Consider the following 18,239-nt stretch of genomic DNA (forward strand, 5'->3'; position numbering starts at 1 on the left):
ACTCATGAGGTGTAGATAAGGACGCACTCACAGTGCAGATTTGGAGTAATCTCCGTTTCAGACTTGAAATGGAGCCTTAGAAAAGGCTTGTTCTTTGGAGGGACAGGAGTTCCTTCCTCAGGTAGCATCCAATGGTGTCTACAGAACAGGCACACAGAAAGGTCAATGGCAAGATCACCCACCTCTTTTGAAGACCACTAGCAAACTGATGAGGACTGAGCTCCCAGGGTGTCAGAAAAAGCCAGAGTCCCAGTACTGTACACCCTGGAGAGGCAGCATCAACTCTGTAACATCAGCCTCCTGCCATACTTTCTACTGAAGGCCAAAAGTCTGTCTTAGTTCAAATATCCTTCAGACTTATCATGGTGTTACTTCTTGCAACTCGGTCTTCAAAGCAGTACCTGCCCTCCCTCCTTTTCTTCCTTCCTACTAATTAATTTTTGGTGAAACTTATGGTGTTAGCAGTTTTGTTCTGGTTATTCCCTTGAGGCTTATCTAGAGTCAGAATCCACAAAGCCTTAGTGCCATTATGACAAACCTGTTCCTCTGCCTGGGAAGCTAGCTGAACTGCCAACTCTCCAAACAATATATGACAACATCCTTTTCCTTGTTATTGCTTCCAGGTGTCTGAAAGCACCATCTGTGTAAGGCTTTGGTAGTCTTATGGTCTAAGACATGTTACTGGCACATGATGTGGGCCATACATAACACCGGCAACTGGTTGGCCAGTCTGTCATCACACTTCTTTCATCAGCATTAGAACCTCAGACTGTCACAGGTTTAGGCATTTCATGAGTTATTTTGGTTTAATGTCTGTGGAAGTGACAGAGTTAGGTCCCACAGATCTACACAGCATAATTCTCACAGGCATTTTTATTTTACAGACACAGAAAGGTTATGACTGCAAAACATTATTTATAGGGTACAAGATTTGCCAGTCTACCACATGGCCCTGCAAGTCTCATATGTATAAACACTAGCAGATACAAGACCCACTTTGAACATCTACCTGTAAGCAACCTGGAATCAAGGAGAATCAGGGTTAGTATTAATTATGAAAAGACACGCTCTGACCAGATACTTTGCTCATTAACAGTGCAAGAATAACACATTAATTCCACCTTTAAAATTAAGAAATGTACGCTGAATAGAGCAAACCCCAACAGTAAGGTTTGGCTTTTTTTTTTTCTGCAATATAAAGTAATCCACACCTGATATGCAAGACAGTTTTTCCTCTTAAGCAGGTTTGAACCATGACAGCTCTGGTGTTTTCCTTCCAGCCCACTGCATTCATTCTTTGCAGCAAGCATAGTTCAAAACTACCTGCTACACCAATAAAGCAAAGTTATAGGTAGATCTATCATTCATCATGATGAAAGGAACATCTGTTATGGCCAGATCACATTATGTCAGCACAGGTTGTAAACCCCCAATTTTACTCACTATAAAAAGTGTGCTTACCCAGTCAGAGAAAGCAACTGAGCCACAGACATGCAAGTATTTTCCAAGAACCCATCTCTCACCTGGCAGGTTTCGTCCAAAAGGAGAGCCCTGGGTAATATGGCACAGCAATGGATGCCACCTTTTGCAATACACCATACAATAGAAAGTGGAAGTGCTTGAAGGAAGAAGATTTCCATTTTGCTGGAGAAGGAGACATCTGTAATCATGACCCCTTCATAAAATTCCTTGTATTAAAAGACATCCGACAGACTACTACCCGCTGCTGGTCTTCCAGACAGATGGGGAGGAAGCTGCTTCCCGTAGTCTGAGGGGAATGAAGAACGATTTCAAGGTCTTGGGAAGGATGGTGAAAGACTCAGGGGCTCAAGTGATCTTCTCTTCACTCCTTCCATCTTCAAGGGATGATGTGGGATGGAATAGGAAAATTCACTCTCTTAATGGTTGGCTCCAAGACTGGTGCTACAGGCAGGGCTTTGGATTTTTTGATAATGGTTGGTTTTATAAGATACCAGTCCGGACAGTGTCACGCGGGAAAGGTTTATCTTGCAGGGGCAAAAGGATGCTGGGGCAGGAATTAGCTGAGCTCATTTGGAAAGCTATAAACTAGGTTCGAAGGGGGATGGGGTTGTAGCTGGGCTTGTCCCAGTGGGGCAGCATTCTAAAACTGATGAGGACCAGGTGGCCTCCTATGCCCCTAGGGAGAAATTAGTGTGCTCTGCTCGCTTCCTGAAATGCCTGTACACCAATGCGCGCAGCATGGGGAATAAGCAGGAGGAGTTAGAATCCTATGTTTGGTCAGGAGATTATGATCTGGTGGCAATTACAGAAACACGGTGGCACAGTTCACATGACTGGAATGTGGTCATGGATGGCTATGCCCTTTTCAGGAAAGACAGGCCAGCCAGGTGTGGTGGTGGAGTTGCTCTCTATGTGAGAGAGCAACTACAATGTACTAAATTCTGCCCAGGAGCGGATGAGGAGCGAGTTGAGAGTATATGGGTCAGGATCAAGGGGCAGGCTGGCAGGGGTGACACTGTTGTGGGCGTCTGTTACAGGCCACCAGATCAGGCTGAGGAAGTTGATGAGGCCTTCTATGGGCAGTTGAGTGTGGCCTCACAGTCACAGGCCCTGGTTGTTGTGGGGGATTTTAACTTCCCTGATGTTTGCTGGAAGGACCATTCAGCCAGCCAGCCACAGTCCAGGAGGTTCCTCCAGTGCCTTGATGATAACTTCCTCATGCAGATGGTGGAGGAGCCGACTAGGAGAGGTGCACTGCTGGACCTCATCCTCACTAACAAGGAGGGTCTGGTCGAAGCAGTAAAGGTTGAGGGCTGCCTGGGTTGCAGTGACCACGAGATGGTGGAGTTCAGCATCGTGTGTGGAAGGAACAGAATAGCAAGTAGAATTGCAGCCCTGGACTTTAGCAGGGCTAACTTCAGCCTTTTCACGCAATTGCTGGGGGAAATCCCATGGGCAAGACTGCTTGAAGGAAAAGGGGCCCAAGATAGCTGGATTGCATTCAGAGATTGCTTCTTCCACGCTCAGGATCAGAGCATCCCCACACGTAGGAAGTCAAGGAAGGGAGCCAGGAGGCCTGTGTGGTTGAATAGGGATCTGTTTGGTATGCACAAACAGAAGAGGAGAGTTTACAGGTCATGGAAGCAGGGGCTAGCCACTTGGGAAGAATATAAGGCTGCTGTTAGAGGATGTAGGAAGGCAGCTAGGATAGCCAAGGCCTCCTTAGAATTACAGCTGGCGAGAGGGGTCAAGGACAGCAAAAAGAACTTTTTCAAATACGTAGCAGATAAAACTAATACCAGAGGCAATGTAGGCCCACTGATGAATGGCGTGGGTGCCCTGGTGGCAGAAGATACAGAGAAGGCAGAAGATACAGAGAAGGCAGAATTACTGAATGCCTTCTTTGTCTCTGTCTGCTCTGCCGGAGGCTGTCCTGGGGAGCCCTGTACCCCTGAGACCCCGGACGAAGCCAGGTCAATGGAGGAGTTTGCTTTAGTCGTTGAGGACTGGGTTAGGGAGCAATTAAATAGTCTGGACATCCATAAATCCATGGGTCCAGATGGGATGCATCCGTGGGTGCTGAGGGAGCTGGCTGAAGTCATTGCTGGACCACTCTCCATCATCTTTGCCAAGTCTTGGGAAACGGAGGAGGTGCCAGAGAATTGGAGGAAAGCAAATGTCACTCCAGTCTTCAAAAAGGGCAAGAAGGAGGACCCGGGTAATTATAGACCGGTCAGCCTCACCTCTGTCCCTGGGAAAGTAATGGAACAGCTTATCCTTGGTGCCATGTCAAGGCATATCAAGGATAAGAGGGTTATTAGGGGCAGTCAGCATGGCTTTACCAAGGGTAAGTCATGCTTGACCAACCTCTAAGCCTTTTATGAGAATGTAACAAGGTGGATGGATGATGGCAGAGCGGTGGATGTGGTCTACCTTGACTTCAGTAAAGCCTTTGACACAGTCTCCCACAGCATCCTCACAGCTAAGTTGAGGAGGTGTGGTCTAGACAATAGAGCAGTGAGGTGGGTTGCAAACTGGCTTAAGGAGAGAAGCCAGAGAGTGGTAGTCAATGGTGCGGAGTCTAGTTGGAGGCCAGTATCTAGTGGAGTGCCTCAGGGGTCAGTACTGGGGCCAATATTATTCAATATATTCATTAATGATTTGGACGAAAGAATAGAGTATACTATCAGCAAGTTTGCTGATGACACTAAGCTGGGAGGGGTGGCTGACACACCAGAAGGCTGTGCTGCCATCCAGAGACCTGGACAGGCTGGAGAGTTGGGCAGGGAATAACCTGATGAAATTTAACAAGGGAAAGTGTAGAGTCCTGCATCTGGGCAGGAACAACTCCAGGTTCCAGTATAGGTTGGGAAATTACATGTTAGAGAGCAGTGTAGGGGAAAGGGACCTGGGGGTCCTGGTGGACAACAGCATGACCATGAGCCAGCACTGTGCCCTTGTGGCCAGGAAGGCCAACAGCATCCTGGGGTGTATTAGAAGGGGGGTGGTTAGTAGGTTGAGAGAGGTCCTCCTTCCCCTCTACTCTGCCCTGGTGAGACCACATGTGGAATATTGTGTCCAGTTCTGGGCCCCTCAGTTCAAGAAGGACAGGGAACTGCTGGAGAGGGTCCAGCATAGGGCAACAAAGATGATTAAGGGAGTGGAGCACCTCCCTTATGAAGAAAGGCTGAAGGAGCTGGGTCTCTTTAGTTTGGAGAAGAGGAGACTAAGGGGGGACCTCATTAATGTTTATAAATATATAAAGGGTGAGTGCCATGAGGATGGAGCCAGGCTCTTCTCGGTGGCAAACAATGATAGGACAAGGGGTAATGGGATCAAGCTGGAACACAAGAGGTTCCGCTTAAATTTGAGAAAAAACTTCTTCTCAGTGAGGGTGACAGAGCACTGTAACAGGCTGCACAGGGAGGCTGTGGAGTCTCTTTCTCTGGAGACATTCAAAATCCGCCTGGACATGTTCCTGTGCGACCTCACCTAGGCATTCCTGCTCCAGCAGGGGGATTGGACTGGATGATCTTTTGAGGTCCCTTCCAATCCCAAACATACTGTGATACATTATGCTGTAGGTTCATACCCTATGTACACCATACTGAAGAAACCCAGTTTCCAAAGGCTGCTCAACCTCACAGATACATCTTTTATACATCAAATTCCACATCCAACAGAAAAGGAAATCAGTATTTAAAGCCAAACAAACCCCCTCAGAGTCCCAGCAGACTCTCCTACCTACACCATCCTAACCATCAGCAGGAGGCTACCCATAGATGCCAGCAGGATCTCCACAGGTACCAATACCTTGCTCAGATCCTGCATCATGCAGGCCTCTGGATGCACAGCACCAGACCAGTCCTGCTACATTTGTGCCCTCCAAACCATCAGCAAGTTAGACCTACACCCAGAAGGTCCCTAGTCTCTTAACAGACAAAAGCTTTGAGAAGAGCTCAGAAGGATGAATGCTAAGCTAAGGCCTCCCAAATGAACTATCTGGGGGATATTTGTAACATGGATAAGGAAAGAGCTTGCCACAAAACTACTCTTCCATGGCAGTTAGAGACAGCCCAATTTCATCATCAATCAATACAGTTTGCACAGATGTCAGAGGAATCATCTCACTCACAGCACTTAAAAAAAATCAGTCTGTGAGACTATCTCCAAGAACCAAAGAGGAATACAGATGTAAAAGAATCAGTGGGCTTGAGGCATCATCTAACTGAAAGCAAAAAATAGTTTGTAGGCAGAAACCTAACAGACAGCAAGGAGATTAACAGACTCAGGAACACTATAGTAGTGAATGGGGAGGCTCAACAGGTCTTGGGCAGATGGTGACATGACAGGCTTCTCTATATTCTTCTTAGAAGAAGATAAATGAGTTTATGATCTTAAATCTAGATCTATTTCTCAGAAAAAAATATTAGACAAGGTGACTTCCAAGAAAAGTATAACCAGGAAAAAAAAAATGCACATGTAACAGGAGAAACACCTGCTTAAAAACCCTTATCCTGAAGGATAAGAAGTGGAGGAGTAGCAACAGCATTTACCTAAATTAAGGAAAAGTGCTGCTGCATAAAGATACGCAAGGATACCCTAGCATAAGCAGGGCACTCACCCCACAAACACCCAACCAGGCCCAGCACTCACCCCACAAACACCAAAAACTAACCCACCTACAATTCAGGTCAAGGCTGAGCTTAAGTAGAGTTTCTGGACAGAGGGTGTGGGTGGAGGCCCCAGCTGAGGCCATTCAGAGCAATTAGCACCCATGGGTGTGCTGGGGGCTTGTGGGTTATTTTTGCTGAAACCCCACAGCTGCAGCAGGATTGTGCCCCCCATGAGGAGCAATTGCAGCTGAGATACTGCTTCTCATTGCACACTGCAACACCATACAGAGGTCAAGCATGACCCTTGCCTACTGTGCAAATGAGGGTGACTGACCACTATTGTTTGTTTGTTTGTTTGTTTGTTTGTTTGTTTGTTTTGACTGTCAATAATTTAAACCATTAGCACTACAGTTTTTAATGTTGGCGCCAAAAGGCAGAAGGATCAGGAGTTGTACCTCTCTTCCTTTCTGATTTAAAATGCTGCATCCAAAATCTAGACAGTTTTTTTTTCTCAGTGCTACATAAGCCTTGATTAGAAAAGGAAGATCATGGACTTAAATGCTCTGTATCTTGAAAGGCTATTGAAACCGGTACTTAATGGATAAAAAATGCCCCATCCCACAGAGCTGTGGTAGAGAAGACCTCCAGTTTATTCAGTTTATTCCTCACTAGTGCCTGTAGACATTTTTCCTTCCTCTTTTTTTTTTTTTTGTTTGTTTATTTGTTTTATTGTTTCTTTTACCTGCCTCCATTCACTGTATGTCTTTTGGCATCAACATCACCTTTTCTGGTCCTGTGTAAAAACCCCTCCCTTACATAATGGAGCTTTTTCACAAAGCCCCAGGGCAGCTCCCATCTCTGAGAAAAACAAGCAGGACATTCACTGGAAAGACCTGGGAAGGTCAAGTTTGTCTCTTTGCTTCCAGATTCCAGATGCCACCAACACCTTGTTCAACTGCTCATCTTGAGAACAGTTAACAGGGAAAATGCCAGTAGGTGGTGTCCAAGAATAGCTTCTGGATTTGGCGATGCCAGCGAAACCTGTGCTATGCTCAGGGCTCTTCTTACAGATGTAGGCATCTACACAGTGGAGTGGGGTGCAGGGTGGCTGTTGTGGCACCTCCACTTGCAGCACCTTCAGGTGACAGCTGTTGCCTTCCTCCAGTCTGCAGGCTGTTTTTCACAAATAAGCACCTTTACTGGGCTCTTAAAGCTCCTCTCTTTTGAGATTTCTCCTCTGAAGAAGGTAGCTGGGTGACAGATCAGGGTATCACCAGAACAAGGGATCAGAGTCTCCACTTCTCTCTTCAAGCACTTGAGGCAAAAAAACCCAAAACATGGGTGTCTTTAAGTGCCATCTGAGCTGAAAACTATGAATATAAAGTCACACTGAAGAATCTTAAATAGGAGATACATATATCTACATGCATGTGTATGTACGTAGCATCCAAAAATGTCAGTGACCACTTCAACCTAGTTAAGACAGCAAGTTTTCAAAGGTATATTTAAACCAGGAACAGAAGTGTCCACCACATGCACTCCTGTCCTGGAGAACATGTGGCGGTGGCATGGTCAGACACAGCTCATGTCTTGTTGGCCATAGAGGCAGAACTGATTGCTGCTGCCTTTGGGATCTGGCCAGGAGCAGAAGGAAGGACTGGGATGGAAAACATGTAAAAGCTTGGCTTACTGCTTGGGCTGACAAAATGGCCAGAGGAGAGTGACTGCTGGTGCAGCAAAGGGCTACTCTACCTTGCTGTCAGCAACACCAGCACCACAGCGTGGCTTCCAGGGCTCTTACGATCATTCTCCACCGGTCTGCTGCAACAAGCAGCCTATGCTCAATGCTTGGCCTGCCCAAGTCCACCCTTTCTTAATGCCAGAAGCCCTCCCTCACCAGAGCTGCACAGGGAAGCAGCTCTGCTGTGTGCATCCAGCTCATGTCTCTCTCAAGACGGGCATCCCCACGGAGCCAGTTCCCACGTGGAGGCTCGGAGGGTCCAGCAGCTGCCATAGCAAAGGTCAAGCAAAGACTTTGTGTAAGCATAGACCAATACTGGACCTGGTCATCAAAATTCAGTTGTCAGGGCTGTCCCTGGCATGTTTCTTTCTTGTGCGAATTAGCACTCATCCAGAAGGTTTCTGGGCATGGCTTGGGAATTAGCAAAAGCCAAGGATAGCTCCCAGGAGTCCATGTGCAGTCAGCTGTCATCTTTTGACAGCTGAAGGAGTTTAATGGTATGGACACAAGCTCCTCTCTCCCAGTTGGCCTCACCACCAGAGAAAGGCCCTGGATGTGAGTAATTTGTTAGAATAGATGTGGCCTCAGATAACTAATTTTTTAACCTGGATCTCAGCTCCAGCCCTCCTCTGACTTTCTCCTAACTTGCTACAAACAACCAATTCCCTTCTTTTCTATAATTTTGTGTTTCACTGCAATGCAGCACTTGCATATTTTTGACCCCCTTGGTGTTGTGCTCCTGCTAGTCCCTTTGCCCTATCCCACACTTCTCCTGTGGAAGCCTTTGGGGCAAGGGCTGTGTTCCTCCTGCAGTCCAGGGCCTGGCTGCAGCCACATCCTTGCTCAACTTTAATCTTTAGGGCGATAAAAATGACAACAACATTGTCCTGTATTAAGATGAGCAAATGTCAAATAGTCTTTTGCTTGAGGCTAGAAGGAAAAATTACAATTTCTGTTTACAGGTTTCTCCCTGCCATCAGGGTCACCTCTTGCCATGGCTGTACTTACTTTCACTCTCAGCAAAAGCAGGAATTGTCCAGGGTGTGAGCAGCAAGCTACCTGCTGGCTGTGCTAAAGCCTGTTATTTTAGCCAGGAGAAGAAATACCTCCTGTTTTGAAAGCCTCACTTTGCTGCAATGTAATAAGTCACCAGTGAAAGCTAGAAAAATCTCATCTTGGGCATTTTAACTTGATTTGCTTCCTGGAGATAGATAAATGGCTGCAGACACATGCCACTGTGCTCAGGGAACCACGGGGAGAGGATCTGATCTATTGCAAAAACTCAAGGTCACATTTTGACCCAAAACAGGAAAGGGATGTTGCTTTTGTAGGGACAAATTCTGCTCATTTGTTCAGACAACTTCTAACACAACTGTACAAAAAAAAAAAAAAAAAAAAAGAAAAAAAAAAAAAGGTAAGTCAGACAGGTGGAAAGACCTCCAGAGGGCCTGTGGAGATGCCATGGGCACCTTGACTTGTGATAGCTGGCGGTGCATAAGGAGGGCAGAGCTCAGCAGAGCTCTGCACCCAGGCTGTGTAGGCATTGAGGAAACAGTTTGAATACTCCTGTCCTGGAGTCAGTGAGGGTGGTGAAAGAGCGATCCTTTCCTCTGCTTTGACACAGTTTATTCAGAACAGAACATTTTAAGGCTATCCTCTGTCATCAGTCTTTTGGAAGAACAATGGCTAAATGCTGCCTTTGGGGAATCAGTGCTTGGCTTATCTCATCGCTGCACCTCTTAGTACAACCTCTTCTTCCAGGCACATGGTGGTCCAGGTTCATTAAACGCAAGACCACAGGAAATAGGTGTATCCCAGAGCTGCTCCAGCTGGCCATGGAGCTACCTGGCTACTCTTTGGGCCACCCTCAGATTCGCCCCATTGGGAATTTTATTGTGTTTATTCCTCTGTGGTTGCTATCTGATAGAGATGACACTGGGATCCAGCAAGTAGGGCATGAACGGGAGTCAGGAAAACTGGTTTCTGTTCCCATCTCTGTTCCTCATTTGCTGTATATCCATGAGCAGTTAATTAAAACTGAGCTTTTCCCACTTTAGAACTGTGATAATTACATTTATCTCTCTTTGTGAAGAGCAAGGGCTTGAAGAAATTTGGATAAAAGGCCTCAAAGAGTCAAGTGTTGTTATAATTAATTATAATAATCTTGGCCCTCCCTGAATTTATAAAATTTGTCCTGTTCCATTGACTCTGTTTCATAGACAAGGCAGAAAAAAAAAGGAGCATAATTACAGAGTGACTCCATATTCTCCTTCAGGCTCCTTACATTGTATTTATTTAGCTAAGCCCAGCTCACCTACAGCCTGCTAGTTATCTTGCACAACTCCTAAGGGAGCAGTCAGTATTGCAATGAAATGGCCATCACCACAAAGCAACTAATTTTTTTGTCACACTGTGTTGGTGATTAAAAAGCACTGTAATAGCTTTTAACTTCTGAAATAACAGTGCAAAACACTAAGCTACAGGTATTCTGGCATTGCATAAAAGACATTTTCAGAACAAGGAGAACAAATAAGATATTGCTCTTCAAAGGTGTTTAGCACCCTGATTTCTCTTTAGGTACCTAAATTTCAAGTGACATTGCAAGCTATACAAAGCAAATAATTCAAATATTACTGATGTTTACAGTGATGAGCCACTCCAAGTTTCATGAGAGACTTCATCTACAAGGCCAGTCAGGAAATCTTACCCCTTAAGCTCTGTATGATCTTATTTCACAGACTGTAAAGTCCAGGGTTAATTTTGTATGTAAGTAATGCTCCTGAGGGCCTACAAAGTCTGAGGCAGAAGTCACTACTTTTGCTACTAATAGATACTAAAATGTGAGCAATCTATACTCTCTATGTTGACAAGAACATTTAATAAATTAAACAACGCTGGGGAAAAATTCCTGGGCCCTGGGAGCAGTTCTGTACTGTTTAATTCCTTAGAAAAATGCCAGTTTTGACCCGGTCTCCCAGATGGAGCCTGAACAACTTCAGGGCTTAGCATGGAGCACAGACCTTCCTTGAAGTGAGGCCCACATGTGCCTGCTATGCAATGGAAGCTTAGGAGTGTTTGTGGTATGGACAAAAGCTATAAGATAGGTCCCAAATAAAGGAAATACATAACAGAAAGGCTTAATCATACGGGTCAGATGCGTTGCTCCAGAACTTAAAAGCTCCAAAAGAAGAAGAGGAAAATGTCTGCATTTGCAAATGTGTGTGAGTCTGTGTGGGTGTGAGTGTAAACATGCACATTCAGGGGGAAAAACCTTCCAAGAAAATCCCAGAATACCTTCCACCAGATTACAAGCAAAGGAGATGCCAGGATCTTTGAATTAATTATACTCAGTGAATCACCGTTACAGTTAAAAGCCATACTGGCATTTCCAGAAAAACTTTCAGTTCACTATATGTAAACAAGTGTAAAGAAAACAAAACAAAACAAAAACAGCCAAGAAAATTTGAAGATAAAAGGCTTGAGATATAAGATTAAAGATGTTAGTCAGACACTTTGCCTCTACAGACTTTGACATTTGTATCTGAGGCAGTGATCCTCAAACCATGCATGCCATGCCACCCCCTACCCTCCAGATTACTCTCTAGCTAGTTCCATCCCTTACCAAGAATGCCAATTTCTTGCCTTGCCCACCCCTGCTTCATATTAAGGCCTCAGTCTGTCTCTTCCATGTGCATATCATACTTGCTTCTTATGTGTAGTCTGTGATTTTAAACACTTGAACTAATAAGCTTTCCAAAATAGATGTGATCTATTGACTGTGATCTTATAAAACATTTTTCTTTAGCAATATTTCTTGTTTTGCAGGTAGGCTAGATAGATTAATCTTAAACATGGAATTATGCTTAGTGATAGTGATTTGTTTAAAATATGTAAAAGTTTGTGTTTTTAAATAGTCGATTGGGAACATGCGGTTGGTCTTGTGAGAAGTGACTATGAAGTGACCTGTCTAAATAACAGGTGGGAAGAAACAGGGCAGAAATTTTGTACGTGTTTATTTTACTTTACACCTTAGATTTACAGCTGATGAACTCACAGGTGTCATGTATTGTCTTTACTTTGGTTGTATGAACACTTTTACCTGAAAAGTGTACCAATGGATTAAAGCATTTGACCTTATTTTTTCCTTCAGTTTGAAGGATTATTCAGGTGGTGATAGAAAATGCCCATCAGTTTCAAGCCTTTGTTCTCTAGGAAACCACAAGATGAAAGTGTCTACAAGAAAAGCACCCTCATAAGATACACAATGAACACATCAGGGATTGGTAGTCACGTCAGTGTGATTCTTCCCACTAAAAACAATCATAGTTTGCATGCACCTTGCTATTGAAACTGTATTGCTACACTTCTGTAATACTGCATCTGCAAGCAATCATGTCAGCCAGTTTAACAAGCCAAGAAACAGACTAGGTCTTGCCCATTAAGTTTTTCCCTAACAAGTGTTTATTCAGGCCCTCCCCAGATGTCGGAAAAGATGAAAGATTCTTTGGAAAGGGTTGACAACTTCTGATATGGCCAAAACAGACAAGGGGAAAAGGAAAAACCCTGTGCAATAATTCAAGTGGGCTAATGCATTGCAACAAAAACATTTCAGGCTGAGAAGCTGCTACTGTGATGACTGGCTGCCATCAAGGCAATGTGCCAAAATGCTTCTGAAACGTAACTGCGGTTGTAGATGAGCAATAAGAAAATGTCTCGCGTGCCAGTGCAAACCTCTGCTGTCCCAACACAAAACAAAGATGGAATGCAAACAGAAGACTTGTGTCATTAGCTGGAAGATGAGCCCTCATTCCCTGACATGCATGCTGCCTAAAGAAGTGTGAGACAGAAGGGACAAGAGGTGTGCTTGTTCTCCAGCTTATAAATAGTGAAAAATCCTGCATGTGTAGTTCTTCTGAAATTGTTGCTTCGGAAATGAAAAATCTGGCCTGATGGTGTAAGGCTTCTGCTGTGTCAGACCAGCTCTGCTTCAGACGAAGCAGGACGTGACCATGCCTCTGTCTGGAATGCCAGGGCTTTAATTACCTTTTCTGCCACCGACATCCCTGCCAACCTTGTGCAAGTCATGACATCAACTGGTGAAATCTGTTTTCAGTGTGTAAAATTAAGCCAAGTACCTGCTGTCCACCACTCCTCCTCCTGCCTGCGTGGATGCTGCATCTCCCTGAACAGAGCTGCTCTCCTGTGTGGTATATACATACAGTGCTATGCATGGAGGCAGAGGGGTGGGCAGAAGTAAAATCCCCAATGCTGAATACTAATTGGTTGGCTCTTTTTCCTTCCATTGGTTTCACATTTTTCCCTTGCAGGCTTTTCACGCTGCCTTATCCTTGAAGACCTCTTCTGTAACTGGAGACTGCATCAGGCAGCAATGATGGTACATCTGAAGGGGAAAGGAATCACAAACCTTCCAAGGCAGAGCTTTTCTGCCATATTTTCTGCTTGCCATTTGTTTACAGGGAAATGTACTCAGGGCAGGAGTCTTCTGTGTCATGGGTTATATTCTGTCGGTACCTATCAGCTGTTTTTAATTGAGATGGGCTGAGCAGGGACTGGTTCCATATGCCTGCAGTGGACACTGTACCTGGGTGAAACGGAGGTGAGACTGGCAGTCTGGAGACCTCCTTGGGATCTCAGGGGTCAAACACAGGATTTATCTAGCCAATACTGGATCTTTGCATCATAAGCAGGAGATCTGTGCTCCTCTATAACCTAGTGGATAGAAACAGATTATTCTAGACCATAATTTATCCCATCCTAAAATCCTTTGGAGAGGGAGTCTCCAGTATTAAGCTGTTGGTGCTGGAGTTGGACAGATGAAGGTGGTGAGATCAGTTTGACTCCAACTCACTCGATCCCTTGCGTTTGCCCTTGTCGATATGGTGATTGTGTGGATATATTTCAGCTGGGTGGCCTGTGAATGAAAAAATAATGCCAAGCTTATTTTGTTTAGAGTTATATTCAACTACAGTACTGGCTTTCTCAACATATAAACAAAAAACATGTTCTTGCTAGCATAATTTATACTGATTCCCAGAACCGTGCAAGCACTTGCATTTTTAGGCTAGAATAATGATGTGTACCTCTGCTATGCAAAGACTTTAATATTTGAACAGCATAAAACTGTCATTAAAAATAACTATTTCCCCAAGCAAAACTCTTCCACAAAATGCATTTCTAAAGAAGCTGTACCCTCGGCAAAGAGGATCAGATGCATATTGTTGTCAGAACACATGGAAGAAACAAGCACCAATATCTCACTGACACTTCAGTACTGTAAAACCTGCCAGGTTAGGAAGTGGATTTACACATAAAAAAGCTACCCAGCTATCCTCTGACACAAATCAATGTGATAGAACTGCTTTCATGGAATAAAAGCTTCGTGTAGTACCACCATTATTGTATATTGACCAAGAATGTCCGCACAGTCTGTCCATTTAACTAGTGTATTAGTTTCAAAATAGGGTTTGGTGTGTCCTATTGTGCTGCACTTCTGCTTTTGGCAAGGCCCAAAGGATTGTCTGAGTTGTTTTTCATAAGGATGCTGAAATCATTGCAGTTTCTGAAACAAGTGCCAGGAAACATGGGCACCTCAGGACCAGCCACCCTAGCAGGACACTAAGTTGCTAGTCAGATCACAGGTTCTGGGAAAATATGGCAACCTTGGTTTTGAAGGGGAAATGGAAAGATCAAGTCTTCTGCATATGGTTTGGTCAGTAAATGCCCTTATGCTCCAGCATAGTGCTTCTTTAGGAATAGGAGTGGCTGATGACCTCAATATTTAACTAACAATTAAATATGATCATTGCAACACAAAGCAAAACCATCACTTTTTGACACAGATGATTTTGGGAAGAGGGTTGTACAGCCAACCATTCAGGATGTTCAGGTTGCCCTTGAAAATCCCTCTTCAGTTGGAAAAAACATCCCGCCCTGGGAGTTGCCTGCCAGAGATTAAACTGCAGGAGGAAGCCACAGAGAAAAGATGGGGAGATAGGAAAAGGGAGTGATGTGGGGAAGCTGGAAGGAGTTGGGAGAGACTTGGAGGAGAGAACACCTGGAAAGTCTGCTTTATTTATTCAGTGGACAAACAAGGCAGCTCCCCCATCAATAACAGTTACTCATCTTGACCACTCTAGTCCCAGATTGACAAAGGGTTTAGGTGTGGTGACAGCAACTCCTACACCTCCCTTCCAGGTGCCTGGCTCCAGCAGTGAAATGCCCAGGCACCAGCTACTCACACACACATCCAACATGAGGTGCCATAATTGCTGAGTAATTGCAATTAACACCTAAAATAGCCAATAAGGAAAGCTAAGGAAATGGGTCCTGTTGTGGATTTTAAATCCCACAGATACATGGGCATAAAAGAGGATTATTCCTTGATTTACCTCTCCCATTGCCACACCAAGTTTCAATGCATCAATGAAGGCGACCAGGCCACTCACCAAAGCCAAGGCAGACATGGAATTGCCATCTTCAGTCTAACAGAGATCAAACCAGCACCTCCTTTCAAAGCACCCACATTGGCTGGAGGGAAGAAAATATCTCTTGTCTTGTCTTGACATCAGACCACTGGACATCAAAGGAGTGTCAGGTTCATGAAAAAGAAAAGATGGAGGACCATGACCATCTAGCCCACTAATAAGGATATTTTCCTGATAAGGTGTGAAGAAGAGTGGTCTTCAGGTATTCCTTCTCCACCACCATTTGTGTATATTCTCCAAATAACTGTTTTTGAACAAGAGCCTGTAAAGTCTTGCTACTCCAAGGGACATATTGGTAAAGAGAAAAAAAGGCTCAGTATTGAGAGAAGGATATTAGTGAAGCACTGGGGATGTAAAACATTCAATATCCAACCAGTAGAATAAGAGCCACTGCTAATGGGTGAGGGCTTTGGCCTCCAGGTAAATCATCTCATCAAGAGGAACCAGACACATGGGGATCCCACCCACTGCAGTTCCCAGTGCCACTTACAGCACACAAAGGGAGAAAAAAAAATATGTTTAGCAAACTTACTTTCATTTGCAAACTCTGTGTTGAGATCCTATAATTACAGTCTTCAGTGCTTTCGAAAGTACAGTTTCTCAGTGCTTGGAGAGAAAGCTTGTGAAAGGTAGGAAAGATTTTGCTTGGAAAATGGGCCCCAGTTTTCCTATCTGGAAAACTGAAGTACTACTATGTCTTTGAGGTCTGCCCATAAACAATGCCTCTGGGACCTGTAACAACAAAAGTACCAAGAGAGGGTCTAATAACAGAGATGCTAAACAGTATTATCATAGGTTGCATGATACAGTGCACTATAATATTTAAAACATAAAGAACAAAAGTCTGTTCAGGTGATATATTATATCTGAGATTAGTAATCTGAGCTGCAAATGTATTCAAGTCTACTGGCAGACACCACAGAAGAGACACACAAGGCAAAGAGCCTGCAGGCTTTCTAGTGACATTAATCTGCATTTATATGGCACATTTCACTTGAAGGTCTAAAAGAACTTATTAAAACTTCCACAACTCTCCTGCGGGCTAAGAACAACACTGTCTTTTCAATTGATGGGTAATGTGGACTTCACTAGAAAACAGTTCAAGGTCAAAGAGGGTGAATGTCAAAAGCTAGACAACTTACCCCTGCTACCCACTTTCTGTGAATATCATCTGAAGAAGCAGAAAGCAGGGAGGGATGCACTGTTAATCAGAAGGTGACACTGCAAGCCATTTCAAAGCAGTTATGAATAATAACTAGCAGTTGTGTAGCACAGCTTGCAACAAAGGTAGATCACCTAAGGACAGCATGTCCATCAGCTCCCTGAACACACACAGGTGTGAGGGACAAGCCCAGACAGATGTCTTCACAGACACACAACCAGAGCATGGATGCTCTTCTTCAGACAGAGCCAGGATCTTGGGTCCTGGCTCCCGTCGATTTTGCTGCTTCCAATAATGTGAGTAGAGAAGGAGAAACCCCCAAACTGTGCCTACCTTGTGGTGAAAGGCCTGCCTGCAAGGTCACATAGGAAGAGGCAGTTGACTCCACAACTCCAGACTGCCTCCAATAAGAAAGAAAGAAGTGTAGGGGAAAGGGGCTTGGGGGTCCTGGTGGATAGCAGGATGACCATGAGCCAGCACTGTGCCCTTGTGGCCAGGAAGGCCAATGGCATCCTGGGGTGGATTAGAAGTGGGGTGGTTAGTAGGTCGACAGAGGTTCCCTTCCCCCTCTACTCTGCCCTGGTGAGACCACACCTGGAATATTGTGTCCAGTTCTGGGCCCCTCAGTTCAAGGAGGACAGGGAACTGCTGGAGAGGGTCCAGTGCGGAGCCACAAAAATGATGAAGGGAGTGGAGCATCTCCCTTATGAGGAAAGGCTGAGAGAGCTGGGTCTCTTTAGGTTGGAGGAGACTGAGGGGCGACCTTACTAATATTTACAAATATATAAAGGGTGAGTGTCACGAGGATGGAGCCAGGCTCTTCTTGTTGACAACCAATGATAGGACAAGGGGTAATGGGTTCAAACTGGAACACAAGACGTTCCACTTAAATTTGAGAAGAAACTTCTTCTCAGTGAGGGTGACAGAACACTGGAACAGGCTGCCCAGGGAGGTTGTGGAGTCTCCTTCTCTGGAGACATTCAAAACCTGCCTGGATGACTTCCTGTGTAACCTCATCTAGGTGTTCCTGCTCTGGTGGGGGGATTCGACTAGATGATCTTTCAAGGTCCCTTCCAATCCCTAACATTCTGTGATTCTATGATTTTATGATACCTTTCAGAGGCAAATCCTTTTATGAAAAACACTTTAAGATCTCTTCAGTTAGCTCATGGCCACATCATGCCATGAATCTCTATAGACTCATGGAGAGGCTGTCTTCTAGACCTCAGAGGGAATGATACTCTCTCCTGAGCCATGAGAAGCACTCTTGAAATACCAGGCATGTTCTTCCGAGTAGCTGTTTTCAACTTTTGGCCAGCAGACCTGTGACATCCATGGCCTGCCTTAAATGGGTCCATTAAAGCTAAGAAAACCAATCTCTTATCAGTAGGTTTCAATTTACCATCAAGGAGGCTGAAGAGCCCCACAAAGTATTTCCAGAGTTCACAAATCAAGAAAGCTTGAAAATCACTACTTCCGAATTTCACAACAAAATTCCCATTCAACCTCTCCCTCTCTGGGTTGCCAGATATGACAAGACCGTGACCCAAGGACATATGGCTATAGGCAAAAAAAAGTCTTCTAGTCTTCTCACTCAAGTTATTCATCAAATGAATAGCCTGAATGAGTCTCACTTCATAGTGGGTCTCTAAGGGCTTAAAGTCAGAAGTCCTATTTGGTGTCTCCCCTTAGGAAGCATTTTCCCATAAGATTAAACAGTAGTGGCTACTGAA

This window comes from Columba livia, chromosome 3 (genome assembly GCF_036013475.1).
Source record: "Columba livia isolate bColLiv1 breed racing homer chromosome 3, bColLiv1.pat.W.v2, whole genome shotgun sequence".
NCBI lineage: Eukaryota > Metazoa > Chordata > Aves > Columbiformes > Columbidae > Columba > Columba livia.